This window comes from Macaca fascicularis, chromosome 18, assembly GCF_037993035.2.
Source record: "Macaca fascicularis isolate 582-1 chromosome 18, T2T-MFA8v1.1".
NCBI classification, from domain to species: domain Eukaryota; kingdom Metazoa; phylum Chordata; class Mammalia; order Primates; family Cercopithecidae; genus Macaca; species Macaca fascicularis.
The window spans coordinates 11,382,153-11,388,497 of NC_088392.1; the positions used below are offsets into that span (position 1 = coordinate 11,382,153).

General features: G+C 36.9%; 1 pseudogene; it reads right to left on the bottom strand.

The window, feature by feature from the left end:
- Window positions 1-2,662: 2,662 nt before the first annotated feature.
- On the bottom strand, window positions 2,663-3,507 carry LOC102119803 (S-phase kinase-associated protein 1 pseudogene; annotated as a pseudogene).
- Between the last annotated feature and the right edge of the window lie 2,838 nt (window positions 3,508-6,345).

Consider the following 6,345-nt stretch of genomic DNA (forward strand, 5'->3'; position numbering starts at 1 on the left):
CTTAGTGTCCCTAATGCCATTCATGGCACCTCCTAAAAGATGGATAAATGCTGTATAATAACACTGATGATGATAAAGACATAATTCTATGAATTGTCTAACTTCTACAAGTAAGAATATATGTTTGCGCTTCATTTACCATATCCACAACTGCCATTAATAGTCTCTGTGGTCTAATGTCCCATCTCCATATCATGCTTTTAGCCATTCTTCAATCACTTATGACAACAGAAAGGAAAGTTCCACTACAAATATGCAAAATATCCCAGATCAGTACCCCAGAGTCTCTTTCTGAATTATTTTACTTTACCATGAAAACTCGATTTTCCATCAAAGTGTTCAGGATGCTCATGCTCTCACTAGCTTCCTCCTGTGCTGAAATCTGAACCGAAGAAAAAATGCAATATCACTTCTTTAAACTATCATAGTTACCTGCAGTTTAAGATTTTCAATTAACTCTGGGATGAAAGGATTTAGCTATGTTGGAAAGAATTTCAGCGATCATTGAGCAAGTCAGGAAGGCATATTTTAGAAGCATGGATCTAATTTTCTGAAATCCCATCACCTAGGCAGCAGCATATTCTGTGCCCTTCTGAGTCCAGCTCTGTTGTTCCTGTTACTCAGCACATCATTTTCAGGACTTGAAACGTCCTTGACCCTGGGAAAACAAGCAGTTTCAAAGTATCATATCTTTGCAAAAATATGAAGTTTATAATGAAATTCCTTGTTGTAGTACTTCAATATCAATGTTATTGTGAGATTTAATCAGAGCATGTTGAGATATTTTTAAAATGGCACTCAACCAATAAAAAATGTTTTCTGTTACTTGTCACCGTCTATCGTATTATAAACTAGAACAATATACCTTTTGATATTTGCAGGGAAAAGTACATGGGGGGGGGAAATGCTAAGTGCTTTATGATAGAATAATGCAAATATTCAAAATTAATTCATGAAAGCAAGTAGTTTTACAATGCAAGTCATAAAAACTGTACTTGATGAACAGTACTTGTTCAGAATTAATGTTCACATTTTTGCAAAGTTGTGTCTGTCATTTAGATTGAGGTGATTTCACTTTAGATTTGCCAGTTCACTTAACCTCATGATTCTCTTCTATAATGTTTTGCCATTTTTCACATTTTCAATTTCTATAGTGCTCGTTGGCAGCAATGATTCACTGCCTAGAAAAAGTGCCGGAATAAGTGATATTATATCCCTAAATCCTCATATTACTTAGTATTTTTCTTTGTTGTTTTCCATTGCCTACAAACTTTAATATAAACTAACTTTTGGGGTCTTTAATAAATTTACTGTTACATTAGAAGTTATTTCTATTTAATATTAATTGCAGTTTTCACTATGCAAAAAAAAAAATCTATGCACTATCTGAAGTAAAGTTGTAAAAACTGATTCTAAAAGGCAAAAGAGTCATTTATAGCCTTGAGACTGGAAAGAGAGAAGGAAAAAGTTGTTTACAATTTAGTTATGTCCAAGTGCTTCATTAATTATAGTTGGCTAGTATGAGTCATAATGATAAAACAAATCATCATCCTTTTAAGACAGAAATAGAAAACTTTACAATTTTGACGTTTTTAGCTACCATATTTTCTTACAGAATTTCGATGATAGGTCACTTTTTGCCTGATCACTTACCTTTACAAATTCTACAACACAGGATATAGTCTCTTTCTTCAATTTCTTAGTTTTAGGGTACTCAAGTGCTCAGCAAACACTGCCAGAGGAGGAAAAAAAAAAAACTTCTTTTTTTTTTGGGGGGTTTTACCACATATTTTAATGATAAAAGTTAAATTATTTTTTTACATGCAAGTAGTGTGAATAATTTTCCCCACATGGGAACACTAATTATAAAAAGATGACATCCCACATGGGTTAAGTGTCTTTTTTAATTGAAAAGTTAACAAACTGTCCAGTTACATTTCTCCCAAAAACCCACAAACTAGGTAGTAACTGAGTCTCTAGGCAATATATTTAAAACTAAGAGGATTAGAAATAAAATTAAAGAAAAAGAAAACAAGTCCTCAGATGCAATGAAGGGAGCCCTGCTACATACAGGCTAATCAATACAGTGGTACTCCTTCACTGCAGGAGGCTGGAAGACATCCTCGTAATTCCACTCAGAACATTTACCTCAAGAAGCCTTTTTCCAGTTTCCAACTCATGAATAAAGAGAATATTCTGTTAATTCTATTCCAAAAAACTTTTTTGCAACTTGTTTTATTTACAATGCCAACTTTTTTTTTTTTTTTTTTTTTTTTTTTTTTTTTTTTTTTGAGACGGAGTCTCGCTCTGTTGCCCAGACTGGAGTGCAGTGGCCGGATCTCAGCTCACTGCAAGCTCCGCCTCCCGGGTTCACGCCATTCTCCTGTCTCAGCCTCCCGAGTAGCTGGGACTACAGGCGCCCGCCACCTCGCCCGGCTAGTTTTTTGTATTTTTTAGTAGAGACGGGGTTTCACCGTGTTAGCCAGGCTGGTCTCGATCTCCTGACCTAGTGATCTGCCCGTCTCGGCCTCCCAAAGTGCTGGGATTACAGGCTTGAGCCACCGCGCCCGGCCTACAATGCCAACTTTCAAAAGGTCACTAAAGTTAACTGGACAATAAACTAGGCAGAAATTGCTTTACAAAAAAGACGGAAAGCCCAAAATGCCACTTATAGAGAACCCACAGTTCAGTTTTATTCAGAGCAAAGAAAGAAGAAACTTTCGATCATACTAGAAGAAACTCAGCCATAGGTTTGGAATCTATACTCAAACTACACATGCAATGAGGACAATATTCTGCTAATACAATTGACTTGCTGCTGTATTTGTCTACTGTTTGTCTAATATTAACAATTATAAACAGAGCAGTGCAACTAGTATTTGGAACAATCCTTACAGTGTTATAGTGTCAGGCACAACATTTCACTTCTCTTCACACCACTGGTTCTCTTTGCGTACCTGGGCTTCCTCCTCTTCAGTAAACTCATTTTTGATATTGAAGGTCTTGCGAATCTCCTCAGGAGTCTTCCCCTTGATCATATTGGCAACAGTCTTGCATGTAACATCAAGCAAACCTTTGATGTCTAAGTAGTTTGCAGCCAGAATGAGTTCAAAAAGTGTTCCTTGGTCAACTTTCAGGAATTCTTGGTCCCAAACAGGGATATCGTCTGTTCACTTTTCTTTGTTCTCATCATCTTCAGGAGGAGGAGGGTCATCCTTGTGGTGGGTGCACCACTGAATGACCTTTTTTAATATTGCTGCATTCACATTTGGTAGAGGAACTGGGTCATCATCTCCTTCATCATCCATTCCCAAATCTTCCAACATGGTCTTAATAGTCACAGATTGTTTGGCAATTTCCACATCAACTTCAAATATCTCTCCATCAGAACTCTGCAACTTAATTGAAGGCATGGTGTTCGGTGTTAAGGAGACTGCCGGCGGTAGGCTGACGAGAGCTAGGAGACGTCAGCGGAGGAACAGAAAAGCGGAGGACGAAGCCACTACCAAAAACTTCTTAATATATAACTTAAATAAATACATTTTCATCTGGAAAGCAATTAAAATGGAGTTATTTTAGTCTTCATTTTCAAACGAGACCCAGAATATAGATTCTACATTTCAAAGGGAGATTCAAGACCTCTTGTTAAGTCTTAGTAAAACTTACAAATGTGTCGACTTACCAAAGAGGATGGAAAGGCTAACCATGGAAAGAGCTTCAATGGGACAACCTACATGGTTTGATACTTGTTTCCTAGAGTTTCCAAAACGTAATCAACCAATATTCAACTCACACCTGAGAAACAGACACATACGTTGGCTGACTAATGTGATCATGGGAAAAGGAGAGACGTTACAGGTGTGCAGTTTCTGACTATGTCAAGTCAAAGGTCCTGTGAGTGCCTCCCATGGGCATTGAGGGAGGGGAAGCCAGCGTGGAGTTGCCATAGATCCTGTCTAGGATGGCATCTGAGAGAGCAATGAGAAGTGCAATAGACATGAGAAAGAGAAACAGAAGGGGAAGCAGCAGCACCTGAACATGTACTGCCAGAATCTTCCATCCTCCACCACAAAGGAGTGACAGAGGGAAGAAGTGTGCAGATTTCCAGCTCCCCAGCAAACCGGCTCAGCAGAGAAAGGGACAGCTGTAAAGAACTGCCAAGCACAAGAAGGGGATAAGCAAGAGTGCTGCTCTCATTCCTTACAACCTGAAATCCAGAGGGTTCAGAAACCACAGTCAGCGAGGCAGAATGGAAACATCAGGTGGGGAAAGAGAGAAGAGCTTCAGGCCTTTACCATGATTGGCTCATAGCAAAACAGGACTGGAATGTGGTTAACTTCGAATGGAGTTGGAAGATTTATGAATAACTGGAATCGGAAATATTCACCTGAGTCAGTTTTTGTGACTAGAAACAATGAAGGTCTTCTTATGTGAAAGTGTTACTGGGAGGGAGTCCAAGTTCTTGGCGTTTTGAAGAACAAATAAGACAAAACACACAAACAAAGCAACAAAAAGAAAGCACAGATTTATTGAAACGAAAGTACACTCCACAGAGCGGGAGCTAGCTTGAGCAATAGGCTCAAGAGCGCTGGTTACAGAATTTTCTGGAGTTTAAATACACCCTAGAGGTTTCCCATTGCTTACTTTGTGTATACCCTGTGTAAATGAAGTAGTGGCCTGCGATCAGTCTGATTAGTTGTGGAAAGTGACCAATCAGAGGTTGAAGTGAAGTTACAAAGTTGTACTCCTATGCCAATGAAGACTTGGCTTATGACCAGGCTGATTGGTTGTGGGAGGGGAGGGGACCAATCAGAGGATCTTTCAATTTTTCTTCTGCTACAGCAGAAAAAATCAGGGGGGATTGCAAATGGAGTAGCCTCTGGTCCTTTTGTTACTTGGGCTTGGGAAGTTGAGGTTTTCCTTTTGATTTAGTTCTAGGAAGTTAGCCTGAATTGGTCTTAGGTTCCCTGTCTCCAGGGCCTATTCTCCTGCCTCAAAAGGAGCTTGAGGAATCACAGAGAACTATTTTACTCTATGAGGACTTTTTCTTTAACCTAATGGAGAACATTCGGAGGTGAACAAAATGAAAGAATTAGCACATTAAGAAAAAATGAGTAAGTCAATAAAACAAACAAAAAGCACTTTTTCTGCGTCTAGGACACCAATAGACACATTAGTTGTATAGTTCCCTTTCTCCTAGACTCTCTACGTCTTCATAGTGACCTCTCAATTATAACCCATACTTCCAAAATTATTACTTTACATGTTATTTTACTGAAAATGTCTTGAGTCTGGGCACTGTTTCTTATTTTAGTAAAAAAAATGCATCTAAATACTATCAAATTCTGTATTTAGAAGAAACTTATGAAGATTAAAATGTCTATAGTTCCATATGGCTTTTCATCCATTCACATGCCCATCCTTGATATAAAGTTGTCATGACTGTCATTTATGCCTCTAAAGTTTCTTTATTATGAGACATATAAACTATTTATAATTATAGATAAAATGTACGTGACACAAAATTCTGTGAGAAATCACATGTTGAAAATTGTTTTATTAAAAATCACTTGAATTTTATCTGATTATATTACTCAAATTTATATTTACTTAGATATGACAATGAAGTGTTAAAGTACACACACACATATATATATGTGTATATATATATATATAGCTAAATTAAGAGTGTCACCTCCATACAGGTAAACAAAATATGCGTGAAGTAAATAAAATTTCTGACAACAGTAGACAGATAATTCTGCGAAGTCAGTCATATGCTGTACACATTTCCCATTGGGATCACCAGTTTCCTTTTATTTCCTGTTTGGAAATTTTTCTCTTTATGCATTTATGTATTTTTAATTAGTTTTAAATACAAATTAAAATTGTATGTATTTATTGTGTACAACATGATATTTTGAAATATGTATACTTCATGGAATGGCTAAATTAACCTAGTTAACAGATGCACTACCTCACATACTTCTCATTTTTTGTGGTGAAAAGACTTAAAATCTATTCACTTAGCAACTTAGCAATGTTCAAGAATACAATACATTTCTCTTGAATTACTCCTCTTATAGAAGTAAAATTTTGTATAATTTGACCAATATCTCCCTCCTCACACCTTCCAGATCCTGGTACCATTATATTATCTACGTCTATGATTTCATCTTTTTTAGATTGCACATGTAAGTGAGATCAAATGGTATTTGTCTTTCTGTGTGGGGTTTATTTCACATAATATAATGTCCTCCAGATTCATGCATATTGCCACAAATAACAGGACTTCCTTCTTTTTTCACTGTTTTATAAAAATTATTTTTAAAAATTGTGTGGGTA